The following is a 14,376-nucleotide window of genomic DNA, read 5'->3' as shown; positions in this document are numbered from 1 at the left end:
GGGGTCATTTTACAGATGTTATGAACAAAAGTCTGAGAAAGGAGGGAGTCTTAAAATGGGGGTCATTTTACTGATGTTATGAACAAAAGTCTGAGAAAACAAGGTCTTAAAAAGGAGGGAGTCTTAAAATGGGGGTCATTTTACTGATGTTATGAACAAAAGTCTGAGAAAACAAGGTCTGAGAAAGGAGGGAGTCTTAAAATGGGGGTCATTTTACTGATGTTATGAACAAAAGTCTGAGAAAACAAGGTCTTAAAAAGGAGGGAGTCTTAAAATGGGGATCATTTTACAGATGTTATGAACAAAAGTCTGAGAAAACAAGGTCTTAAAAAGGAGGGAGTCTTAAAATGGGGGTCATTTTACAGATGTTATGAACAAAAGTCTGAGAAAACAAGGTCTTAAAAAGGAGGGAGTCTTAAAATGGGGGTCATTTTACAGATGTTATGAACAAAAGTCTGAGAAAGGAGGGAGTCTTAAAATGGGGATCATTTTACAGATGTTATGAACAAAAGTCTGAGAAAGGAGGGAGTCTTAAAATGGGGATCATTTTACAGATGTTATGAACAAAAGTCTGAGAAAGGAGGGAGTCTTAAAATGGGGATCATTTTACAGATGTTATGAACAAAAGTCTGAGAAAACAAGGTCTTAAAAAGGAGGGAGTCTTAAAATGGGGGTCATTTTACAGATGTTATGAACAAAAGTCTGAGAAAACAAGGTCTTAAAAAGGAGGGAGTCTTAAAATGGGGGTCATTTTACAGAGGTTATGAACAAAAGTCTGAGAAAACAAGGTCTTAAAAAGGAGGGAGTCTTAAAATGGGGGTCATTTTACAGAGGTTATGAACAAAAGTCTGAGAAAACAAGGTCTTAAAAAGGAGGGAGTCTTAAAATGGGGGTCATTTTACAGATGTTATGAACAAAAGTCTGAGAAAACAAGGTCTTAAAAAGGAGGGAATCTTAAAATGGGGATCATTTTACAGATGTTATGAACAAAAGTCTGAGAAAACAAGGTCTTAAAAAGGAGGGAGTCTTAAAATGGGGGTCATTTTACAGATGTTATGAACAAAAGTCTGAGAAAACAAGGTCTTAAAAAAGAGGGAGTCTTAAAATGGGGGTCATTTTACAGAGGTTATGAACAAAAGTCTGAGAAAACAAGGTCTTAAAAAGGAGGGAGTCTTAAAATGGGGGTCATTTTACAGATGTTATGAACAAAAGTCTGAGAAAGGAGGGAGTCTTAAAAAGGAGGGAATCTTAAAATGGGGATCATTTTACAGATGTTATGAACAAAAGTCTGAGAAAACAAGGTCTTAAAAAGGAGGGAGTCTTAAAATGGGGGTCATTTTACAGATGTTATGAACAAAAGTCTGAGAAAACAAGGTCTTAAAAAGGAGGGAGTCTTAAAATGGGGGTCATTTTACAGAGGTTATGAACAAAAGTCTGAGAAAACAAGGTCTTAAAAAGGAGGGAGTCTTAAAATGGGGGTCATTTTACAGATGTTATGAACAAAAGTCTGAGAAAACAAGGTCTTAAAAAGGAGGGAGTCTTAAAATGGGGGTCATTTTACAGAGGTTATGAACAAAAGTCTGAGAAAACAAGGTCTTAAAAAGGAGGGAGTCTTAAAATGGGGGTCATTTTACAGATGTTATGAACAAAAGTCTGAGAAAACAAGGTCTTAAAAAGGAGGGAGTCTTAAAATGGGGATCATTTTACAGATGTTATGAACAAAAGTCTGAGAAAACAAGGTCTTAAAAAGGAGGGAGTCTTAAAATGGGGGTCATTTTGCAGATGTTATGAACAAAAGTCTGAGAAAACAAGGTCTTAAAAAGGAGGGAGTCTTAAAATGGGGGTCATTTTACAGAGGTTATGAACAAAAGTCTGAGAAAACAAGGTCTTAAAAAGGAGGGAGTCTTAAAATGGGGGTCATTTTACAGAGGTTATGAACAAAAGTCTGAGAAAACAAGGTCTTAAAAAGGAGGGAGTCTTAAAATGGGGATCATTTTACAGTTATGAACAAAAGTCTGAGAAAACAAGGTCTTAAAAAGGAGGGAGTCTTAAAATGGGGGTCATTTTGCAGATGTTATGAACAAAAGTCTGAGAAAACAAGGTCTTAAAAAGGAGGGAGTCTTAAAATGGGGGTCATTTTACAGATGTTATGAACAAAAGTCTGAGAAAACAAGGTCTTAAAAAGGAGGGAGTCTTAAAATGGGGGTCATTTTACAGATGTTATGAACAAAAGTCTGAGAAAACAAGGTCTTAAAAAGGAGGGAGTCTTAAAATGGGGATCATTTTACAGATGTTATGAACAAAAGTCTGAGAAAACAAGGTCTTAAAAAGGAGGGAGTCTTAAAATGGGGATCATTTTACAGATGTTATGAACAAAAGTCTGAGAAAACAAGGTCTTAAAAAGGAGGGAGTCTTAAAATGGGGATCATTTTACAGATGTTATGAACAAAAGTCTGAGAAAACAAGGTCTTAAAAAGGAGGGAGTCTTAAAATGGGGGTCATTTTACAGATGTTATGAACAAAAGTCTGAGAAAACAAGGTCTTAAAAAGGAGGGAGTCTTAAAATGGGGGTCATTTTACAGATGTTATGAACAAAAGTCTGAGAAAAACAAGGTCTTAAAAAGGAGGGAGTCTTAAAATGGGGGTCATTTTACAGATGTTATGAACAAAAGTCTGAGAAAACAAGGTCTTAAAAAGGAGGGAGTCTTAAAATGGGGGTCATTTTACAGATGTTATGAACAAAAGTCTGAGAAAACAAGGTCTTAAAAAGGAGGGAGTCTTAAAATGGGGATAATTTTACAGATGTTATGAACAAAAGTCTGAGAAAACAAGGTCTTAAAAAGGAGGGAGTCTTAAAATGGGGGTCATTTTACAGATGTTATGAACAAAAGTCTGAGAAAACAAGGTCTTAAAAAGGAGGGAGTCTTAAAATGGGGGTCATTTTACAGAGGTTATGAACAAAAGTCTGAGAAAACAAGGTCTTAAAAAGGAGGGAGTCTTAAAATGGGGGTCATTTTACAGATGTTATGAACAAAAGTCTGAGAAAACAAGGTCTTAAAAAGGAGGGAGTCTTAAAATGGGGGTCATTTTACAGATGTTATGAACAAAAGTCTGAGAAAACAAGGTCTTAAAAAGGAGGGAGTCTTAAAATGGGGGGTTATTTCCCACTGTGCTATTCTCACTTTTGTTCAAGATTAAAACTAAGCCTTTTTTGTGTTATAGTTGACACTATTCAGGGCAAGGGCTTGATATAAACATAGTAAATATACCTGCATTTATACCTGATTATAATGTATTACCTTCCTTAATAAATATTTTATCTGATCTTCTCTTGCTGTGACCAAGTGTGAGTTATTGGCCGAGACAGATTACAACAGAATTAAAACGATCACGTCCTGCCGACTGGCTGTGCTGCTGCAGCATCCTACTTGTGCTATTGCCAGCCTCCATTTTAAAACGATTTGTTTCCCTGTTGGTTAGAAGGTGAAATAAAGTTGTAGGTGTTGCATTGAGTCCAAAATCGTTCTGCTTTCGATTTTCTGACTGTGCACTTTGGTCAAATTCTTCTTAGCCATTGTTTTTAAACTTATGCTGTCGTTGCGGCTTCGTAAAATAACTCCATCGAGTCTGGTTGTGTGTTTAAACTTTGTGGTAAACAGTTCCGGATCGTCATTTATCTATTTTCTGTAGTGTAGCATAAGTTTGTCGATGCTATTTGCACGTCCTACGCGTCATAGCTGACAGCAAATGTTCGACCCAGGTCAATGTTCCCAGACATCAGCGTATGGCATAGAAATGAAGTTGGGCGCGCAAGTTCATGTGTTAGTAAAGTCCTGTTTGCTTCATTAAAAAAAAACTTTGTTGCATCCATACATGGCCATTAAACTGCACGCGTTCTTGTTTACAGAACACTTGCGTTACAGTACAAACTGCTTTCGTGCACGCATTTTTTTTTTCTTCTTTTTTTTTAAATTTTGCCATGCACATCATTGTGGGGCTTTTAATTCATAAACACAGGTAAACACATATAATATACTAGATGAATACCCGGCTTCGCCGGGAAGAAGTAGAGTCGAATACCCGGCTTCGCCGGGTACCCGGCTCCGGACGCGATTGACGCCACACGAAGGAAGGGAGATAAACGCGCAAAACACTGGAGAAGATAAGGAAGAGTTACTGGGAATGGATGTACAGAAAAAACATAAAAATTAAAATCGGTTCAGCGCTGCGCGCTGAGAGCACGTGTTGAAAATGTTCATCGACCAGATTGTGTCCGGGGTCAACCTGAATATGCCCACCAAATTTGAAGCAGATCCATCGAGAACTTTGGCCGTGCATCGCGAAGTGACAGACAGACACACACAAGCCGTATATAGATATAGATGTATACATAATACACATGTGTATAGGAATTATAGCAGTACAATTACACATCAACAAAATGAACAGTGAATTCATTCCAAGAGAACAATTGGTGGTCTGCATTTGCCGACCTTTCTGATTCAAAGTGTTCAAAATTATTCCACACGTATCCACAATAGAATAATATATATATATATATATTACAGGAAGAAAACCTTATTTCTGTAAAAGCAAAAGTATAGGTCTGTAAAACTACTTAGTGTTCTAAATGCGTGTCATCAAAATTATACTTTTTCTAAAATCTACAGTCATTAAAACTACTTAGTATACTAAAAGTGTTAGATTTACGCCAATTGGACAACAACAACATTCCCCAGTGAATGTTAGTGTGCTGAAAGCGTAACAATGTTTCATGTATAAATGTATTCTTCCTGATTTATTTATCTATTCATTGATAGTGTATCTCTTTGTTCATTGATTTATCTACCATTTATTATTTATTTACTTTTTGAATGTGCGTCTCTAAGTTTGTTTGATTGCTTGATTTCTTCTGTAATTTCCAATGTGTTTCGTTCATTGTTTGTGTTCGTATTTATCCGTTTGCCTATTTTAATTAATTTATTCGTGTAATGTGCCTTTTGTGACCTGTCCTTACCTATCTGCCGCCTGTTCATAGCGCAAAATATTAAATGTACATCGCGCCTCGCACACAGGGGAAGGTTGCCTAATATGGACCTGTGCCCAATATGGACCACCTCCTGTTCTGACAAACTAACGGTGCTAGAGCGCTCATAACAATGTCATTTGCTGTATTTACCCTCCCTGGAGATCTTGCACCTGTCAAAACAGTTGCAGAAGCACAAACTACAAAACCGTTAGGCTTGTTCTATTTTTCACACTGTTGGCAGCGTTCACTCTAAATGTGACGCTTAAAACGGACTATTTTCTGTCCACAGCCAAGGTGTGTATCATTAGAACTTTCCCATACGGTTCGGTTGAACAGAAAACAAATGTGTCAAAAAAAAAGAAAGTAAGTAAAGGAGAAAGCAATATAATACGACGGACAAGTATCCTACCTGGACAAAATCTCTCTTGTTTTTCGAAGACTGTCACTAAGGAAGATGTCGGAGGGTGATAAAGAAGCTTTGTGTAACACGTCCCTTTTCACGTTTTTCTCAGTTTAGCTCTCTGTCCACAACACAAGTAAAATGATTTCATGTATTTTTCAGTTAGAGAAATAAACACGACGTCCATCCAACAGTCTCTCAGTTGGTTGAAACTGGGCTTCCCTAGTAAAGAGTTCAGCTTTTCCGAGGACCAGAAGGCTTTTCCGGAAGCCAGAGAAACGTGCGCTGCGCAGCCCGGAAACGTTCGCCTGGCTGTGCTTGACACGACCTTTGATGACGTCAAGAAATGGATACTGGAGAACCATTCTGACAGAGAGTACTGGGTGGATGCATCCAGACCAGCTAACAGTAGTACGTGAATAAAATATATTAAAAAAAACAAGTCGCGTAAGGCGAAAATACAACATTTAGTCAAGTAGCTGTCGAACTCACAGAATGAAACTGAACGCAATGCAACGCAGCAAGACCGTATACTCGTAGCATCGTCAGTCCACCGCTCATGGCAAAGGCAGTGAAATTGACAAGAAGAGCGGGGTAGTAGTTACGCTGAGAAGGATAGCACGCTTTTCTGTACCTCTCTTCGTTTTAACTTTCTGAGCGTGTTTTCAATCCAAACATATCATGTCTATATGTTTTTGGAATCAGGAACCGACAAGGAATAAGATGAAAGTGTTTTTAAATTGATTTCGAAAATTTAATTTTGATCATAATTTTTATATTTTTAATTTTCAGAGCTTGTTTTTAATCCAAATATAACATATTTATATGTTTTTGAAATCAGAAAATGATGGAGAATAAGATGAACGTAAATTTGGATCGTTTTATAAAAAACATATTTATTTTACAATTTTCAGATATTTAATGATCAAAGTAATTAATTAATTTTTAAGCCACCAAGCTGAAATGCAATACCGAAGTCCGGGCTTTGTCGGAGATTACTTGACCAAAATTTCAACCAATTTGGTTGAAAAATGAGAGCGTGACAGTGCCGCCTCAACTTTCACGAAAAGCCGGATATGACGTCATCAAAGACATTTATCAAAAAAATAAAAAAAGTCTGAGGATATCATACCCAGGAACTCTCATGTCAAATTTCATAAAGATCGGTCCAGTAGTTTAGTCTGAATCGCTCTACACACACACACAGACAGACAAACAGACAGACAGACAGACACACATACACCACGACCCTCGTCTCGATTCCCCCCTCTATGTTAAAACATTTAGTCAAAACTTTACTAAATGTAAAAAGCAGGAAGCACATACTGACACACAAGCGAACAGAGCAATCAGACAATCAAACACTTGACACAAAATTAAATATATTAAACAAATTTAAAATAAACTGTAAAAACCAGACTTAAAAATTCATGAAAAAAACGAGAAAAAAAGAAGAACAAGTCGCGTAAGGCGAAAATACAATATTTAGTCAAGTAGCTGTCGAACTCACAGAATGAAACTGAACGCAATGCCATTTTTCAGCAAGACCGTATACTCGTAGCATCGTCAGTCCACCGCTCATGTCAAAGGCAGTAAAATTGACAAGAAGAGTGGGGTAGTAGTTGCGCTAAGAAGGATAGCACGCTTTTCTGTACCTCTCTTTGTTTTAACTTTCTGAGCGTGTTTTTAATACAAACATATCATATCTATATGTTTTTGGAATCAGGAACCGACAAGGAATAAGATGAAAGTGTTTTTAAACTGATTTCGACAATTTAATTTTGATAATAATTTTTATATATTTAATTTTCAGAGCTTGTTTTTAATCCGAATATAACATATTTATATGTTTTTGGAATCAGCAAATAATGGAAAATAAGATAAACGTAAATTTGGATCGTTTGATAAATTTTTATTTTTTTTTACAATTTTCAGATTTTTAATGACCAAAGTCATTAATTGATTTTTAAGCCACCAAGCTGAAATGCAATACCGAAGTCCGGGCTTCGTCGAAGATTACTTGACCAAATTTTCAACCAATTTGGTTAAAAAATGAGGGCGTGACAGTGCCGCCTCAACTTTCACGAAAAGCCGGATATGACGTCATCAAAGACATTTATCAAAAAAATGAAAACAAACGTTCGGGGATTTCATACCCAGGAACTCTCATGTCAAATTTCATAAAGATCGGTCCAGTAGTTTAGTCTGAATCGCTCTACACACACACACACACACACACACACACACACACAACACACGCACATACACCACGACCCTCGTTTCGATTCCCCCTCGATGTTAAAATATTTAGTCAAAACTTGACTAAATATAAAAACGAACGAACAAAACAAACAAATAAGCAAAAAATGAATTTTTTTTCACACACAAACAAACAAATACACTGACTAATTAACAAGCAAACACTAAATCAACACACACACACACACACACACACACACACACACACACACACACACAAAACTCTGACAAGGCAAGAGTCGTTCATTCCTCTGCAAGCCTGGAAGTAAGGTTGGTTTTGCAGAATTGTTAACATAGGATCATGCAGTATGATATAATCTAAACAGAAGTTATGTGTAGAGCTTTTGAAATCTATATTTGTTTTAAACGGAGGGGGTGGAGAAGAGAAGGGTTCTTTTCGAAACAGGTAAGATGAAAATGTGTACAATTGATGTACTGTACAGACAGATATGTATAAAACCTTGTTCATATTGACACGTTCGCCCGATGGAACCGGCACACAGGAACATTTTTTGTCTTTTTACATTTAGTCAAGTTTTGACTATATGTTTTAACATAGAGGGGGAATCGAGACGAGGGTCGTGGTGTATGTGTGTGTGTATGTGTGTGTGGGTGTGTGTGTGTGTGTAGAGCGATTCAGACTAAACTACTGGACCGATCTTTATGAAATTTGACATGAGAGTTCCTGGGTATGATATCCCCGGATGGTTTTTTTTTTTCATTTTTTCGATAAATGTCTTTGATGACGTCATATCCGGCTTTTTGTAAAAGTTGAGGCGGCACTGTCACACCCTCATTTTTCAATCAAATTGATTGAAATTTTGGCCAAGCAATCTTCGACGAATGCCTGACTTCGGTATTGCATTTCAGCTTGGTGGCTTAAAAATTAATTAATGACTTTGAAAATTGTAAAAAAATTAAATGTTTTATAAAACGATCCAAATTTACGTTCATCTTATTCTTCATCATTGTCTGATTCCAAAAACATATAAATATGTTATATTTGGATTAAAAACAAGCTCTGAAAATTAAAAAAATCAAAAATTATGATCAAAATTAAATTTTCGAAATCAATTTAAAAACACTTTCATCTTATTCCTTGTTGGTTCCTATGAAGCACAGCGCAACCGCTACCGCGCCAAACAGGCTCGTCACTTTCACTGCCTTTTGCACTAGCGGCGGACTACGTTCAATTTCATTCTGTGAGTTCCACAGCTTGACTAAATGTAGTAATTTCGCCTTACGCGACTTGTTTTTTTGTTCCAGTAAAGTTCCCCTTCTGGCTTTAAAAATACAAACATGTATGTGACCAACTTTATTGTAAATGCAGGTGCAGAATTTCTGTGGGGAGATGGCCAGAGTATGGATTCCGATGTGTGGTCAGAATTTCGCCCGGACACCGATGATTTCGTAGCGAGACTGAAAAACAAAAATGGTACAACTGTACTCTCTGGGACTGCAGCCTACAACCGCCCGAAGTACTTCATCTGCGAACGAGTACCAGGTAGGCTGTCATGAATCCTTGTCTGCCATTATCTCCCTTGCTCCATAAAAGAAAATAGTCCGAAAGTAGATATATTGTTTTTTTAACGTTAGGGAGTTCTGTTCAATGCATAGTAATAAACAACTTTCCCGCTTGCGCATTGATCGATTGTCTGAATAAGTATCTGTGTGTGTGTGTGTGTGTGTGTGTGTGTGTGTGTGTGTGTGTGTGTGTGTGTGTGTGCGTACGTGCGTGCGTGCGTGAGTGTGTGTGTGTGTTAGTGTGAGTGCGAGCGTGCATCAGTGCGCGTGTTAGTGTATGTTAGTGTGTGTATGTTAGTGTGTGTGTGTGTGTGTGTGTGTGTGTGTGTGTGTGTGTGTGTCTGTGCAAGCGTGCGAGCGTGTATTTGCGTATGTCTGATGATGATGAGAGCGTCCGTTCGTTAGTCCGTGTGTGAATGCCTGCCTGTCTGTCTGTCCGTCTGAGTCTGTGTATGTATATGTCTTCGTCTCGTTGTATGCGCGAATGTGAGGCCTTCATTATTCTCAGTCTGCTGTTGTTGGCATACTCATTCATATGTACGCCTTACATTTTGATGAACCATAATGCTGTGTTTATGAAAATGGCATTATGCTTTACTTCCAGATACCTTTTTTCCCTTGCAGACCATGTTTGAAGTCATCGTAGATCCTTACAAGCTTTACATGGAATCAGAGCATCCTTCCACTAGCATACATGCTAAACATCAGCTTCCAACAACAACAACAACCATAACAACAACGAAAACAACAACAACAAAAAAACAAACAAAAAAACAACTACAACAACAACAAAACTAAATTCGACAACAACAGCAACCACACAACAAAAACAACAACAACGACACCATCAACAACAACACACAAAAACGACAACAACCGCAAAAAATACCCAAATAATTTATGCTTGCATGTTTTCAGAAATAATTCTAGAGTGGCGAACACTCAGAACACCAGGGAAGCTGTTCGGGTTTTCCCGCACCCAGAGCTTAGGATTCCATTGGTCCCGAGAGGCATGCTTACGTCAGCTGGGTGACGTCACACTGGCCAGTCTTGACACACACTTCAATGACGTCGGAAAATTCGTTGCGAGAAACTACCGCAGCGATCAGTTTTGGGTTGACGCCACAGTACCAAAAGGAGGTATTTCAAACATGTACACAGATATTTTGCAGTCAAAAGCGTGAGGTTTCTTGTGTATGAAAATTTAATACATGCATTACAATTCAGAGAGCCAGAGAGAAAGAGCCAGAGAGAAAGAGCCAGAGAGAGTCAGACAGACAGACAGAGACAGAAAGGAAGGGAGCGGGAGGGGGAGTGAAATAGATAAAAGCAAGGAAGGGAGGTGGAGTGAAATAGACAACAGAAGAAAAAAAACGAACGGTATCTACACGAACAAACAAACAAAATAGCAAACAAATAAACGACTGACAATAATTACTCGAAAGTTAAGACATTAACGCTGTTTGTGCTGAAATAAAAATCAAGATACTGCCAGATAAGATACTTTTAGCAGCAAAGTTTCCAAGTCAATACAATGCCATACACAAAATCGAGACTGATTTTTCGAGTGATCTATCGGTGTATTATTTGGTCAATGATTGATTGAGTTATTGAGTGATACACATTTATTCAAACAGGAGAGATGTTTCTATGGGGAAACGGAGCCCCGATACGAAACACTGTGTGGCTTAGCCGCGAACCATCTTTCCACGATACAGTGGCTAGAATTATGACAAATACTGATGGCGAAACAGGACTCAATGGTATGTCGATTGGAGGCATCAGCTTCTACTTTATTTGCCAAGGATATCCGGGTAAGTTTGATTTCTTGCTCTGTGTGTGTGTGTGTGTGTGTGTGTGTGTGTGTGTGTGTGTGTGTGTGTGTGTGTGTGTGTGTGTGTGTGTGTGTGTGTCCAGATATCTCTTCTTGTCATTTAGGTTTTAACTTGTACTACAGATACTGTACCATACTCTTGTTGCGATTTGTAGAATCAGCAATCTTCAAACGAATTGATATTCTCGTGGGAGCTCTAATGTTTTTCGTTACATTGATCTATACCGGAAGATACAATATACATTGCCTTTGTTGTGGACGACATGTTACTGAATACTTTTCCTTTCAATTTCTGTTCTAGCGTCGCCTGTTGGTAAAACAGAGTAAGTATTGAATAGCCTGCAAGTCCGTAAAAACTGGTTTTAAGATATATTTATTGGGTAAAAAAGAAATATTGTGTGTAAACTAATACTATCAATCGTTGAAAGTGAAGCAGCTATTCACAGCCTGAGTTTATTCCAGCAATGCTGAAAACCATTATCCTACTCAGTGGTATGAAAAGCTTGCATGCTTTATATATTCTTGGAAATTACCTTACCCTTAGCTTCACCTTTTAAGCGTACGTTTTTAGGTTGCACCACCCACGTGCACTCATGTTTTCTTGATGTTTGCACGAGTGTGCTTTTGAGCGTATTATGCCCCCCCCCCCCCCCCCCCCACACACATATTTTAGGCAGATATATTCGTTTTGGGAGGTTGGATGCTGAGTGGTGTCCTGTTGATAACTTCTTTAATAATAATGATAATGATAATGATAATAATAATGATAATAATAATGATAATAATAATGATAATTGTCAGTAAGTACTGGTGTCACACTACTGATGTGAACCAGTTGATTGGCTGATGGCGATGCGCTTAAATCTGTTAGCGCACTCTTGAAATGCGCTAACTTTTCCACAGAGAGTATTCTTACGCCCTTTGCTAAAGCGAGACTGTACTCTCATCCTCAGAATTAATTAATGACATGTAGCTAACATTCTCCACTTTACCAAAACATAACCATAAATTTCCTGCGGCTCAAAGCAGAAGTGGTTATTTTCTGACAGATCGCAGGCGCCTGTGCCACAGTGAATCCCACTGATCTAAAAATAGAAGCGGCTGTGTTTCTTCCACAATGGTCTCTTCTTGTTTTGACTTGCAAAGATTCTTCTCATATGCCGTGTTAGTGGCATGTAGCTTATTAACCACATTACCAAATGATGAGTTAGTATAAAATTCCCAGCGGCAAACAGAAAACACAAGTGTTATTCCGATAACGTACCAGCTAAACCAGCATTTGAAAGTCGACTCTGTTATAGTAGACTACACTGAAATACGACTGCATCAGTTCAGTAAATGAATGGTTTCCGAATTATTAGTTCAAGGCAACCACAATCGGAATCGAAAACGTGTAGGGTTAAGAACGTTCTTACCATGTGTAAAACTTATTACCAGTCTGCCTCATGCGTGCAGACGAGCAATTTTTGTTTTTGAAATGAGACTGCAGTTCAGTGGTTCGATTGCCCCAGCCGCCTAGCAGACGACATAAACCCCGCAGCAAATTAACATGTTGGGCAAATGTGAACAAACACACGATGGGGATATAATACGTGTAGAGTTCAGAGCATTCTTACCGTTCATATATAGTACCAGACTCCCCGATGAGTGAAGATACCACACGAGAAACATGCCACATTTATTTTGAAAATGTGCTAACCGTCGACCTGGGGGGGTTAGCCAATTCAAGGGGAGTCACTCTGCACAGTCAATCCGTCGAAGCTCGACTTGAGGTTTCGAATCGCAAATAACTATGAACACAGTCCTTTCTCCGAGTTCAAATGAGGTCTCTCTGAAAGATCATCACTGTTTAGCTTAACGCTACACAGGAATTTACCAACAGAAATTAAAACAAGAGTTTGCGTGTGATGAAAGCACGACACACTTGAGACAGCCCACACAAAAGTAGATCTTCTACGACCTGACCACACAGTTATGGCTATTCAAATGCGCGTAGCAAAATGTGCGTGTTGTATCTTCTCTTTTCTCTGGCGGTACCGACAATATCGTATTGAAACAATCCCAGTGCACTAAGGGATTTATAGAGCAAATCTCGAAAATAATTATTGAACTCAGCGCTATGCGCTTTGTTCAATAATGAATTTTCTCGATTTGCTCTATAAATCCCTCAGTGCACTGGGATGTCTCAATAACTTAAATAATGATGATGATGATAAATTGCTTTTCTATAGCGCAAGTCCCAGCATTCTAAAACAAACGAGCAAACATTTTACAAGCATACAAATAACTGGGATAAAACAACAACAAAAATACCAAGCAAACTAGGGCTTAAATGACAAAAGATAGTCACGGGATTAAAGGGAGTACAGATCTATGATCTGGAACCTGAACCTTAAAGCCTAAAGTCCCTACCGCTAAACAATTGCGCCCATCTTTTTATCTGAACTGAAATATAGAAGACAGCATTCTGTTTATCTGCCTTAACTGCCTTGCTTTAAGTGCCAGTTTCTGTTTGCTCCTTCTCTACGAAACAAAAATCTCCCCAAACAATCTTAACCTTGAAGTTCAACTGATTTGCCGAAAAGGCTTAAGTTATAATAGTATATAAAGTCTATCTTGACTTGTTGTTCCCGAATCCAACAGGTTTTCGCCACCTTGCAAGGAAGAACTCACTACAACTGAGGTCGCAGAAACAACACAGGCACCGACAGAAACGACAATGCTAACCACAGAACCTACAACAGTTACCATGGAAACCACCACAGTTGAAGAGAGAACGTACCCACCTGTCGTGGGCAGAACATTAATTGTGTACACCTGTAACATCACAGAGCCGCCGTCTGTTGTCAACCTATCAGAGGAAGCTGTGCTGAATTTTACAGCGGTAATTTTATTTGTTATTGTTTTTGTTAATGTTAACACACCGTGTGTGTGTGATTGTTGTTTATATTCATGTGTTATAATGTTATTATGTGTTCGCAGCCACGATGTAAGTTCTCTTTTGAGATAATAAAGTAGTATCGTGTTGTATTGTTTTGTATCTGGTTTTTCGATAACAGAACATCAAACACACACACGCACGCACACACACACACACACAAACACACACACACACACACACGTATTATCGTATTGTATTGTATTGTATTCTTTTGTATTGTATTATATTGTGTTGTATTGTATTGTATCTGAATTTTGGATTACAGAACATCAAACGGAAACTGCAGGTGGACACCACCAGTCTGTCCTCCAGCAGACGCGCGAAGACCTCCGCCAGGGACGAACGACCCTCCGCACAGGCCGTGGGCAGCATCGCTATCATCATCCTTG

General features: G+C 38.3%; 1 long non-coding RNA gene across 1 annotated transcript; it reads left to right on the top strand.

The window, feature by feature from the left end:
* Positions 1-10,900: 10,900 nt before the first annotated feature.
* On the top strand, positions 10,901-13,924 carry LOC138970290 (uncharacterized). Its single transcript, XR_011456873.1, has 3 exons — positions 10,901-11,026; positions 11,348-11,369; positions 13,690-13,924. It is a non-coding gene; the product is annotated as an uncharacterized lncRNA (long non-coding RNA).
* The last annotated feature ends 452 nt before the right edge of the window (positions 13,925-14,376 follow it).

The sequence above is a fragment of the Littorina saxatilis genome, linkage group LG7 (assembly GCF_037325665.1).
Source record: "Littorina saxatilis isolate snail1 linkage group LG7, US_GU_Lsax_2.0, whole genome shotgun sequence".
Classification (NCBI taxonomy): domain Eukaryota; kingdom Metazoa; phylum Mollusca; class Gastropoda; order Littorinimorpha; family Littorinidae; genus Littorina; species Littorina saxatilis.
This window is presented reverse-complemented; position numbering and strand designations above follow the sequence as displayed.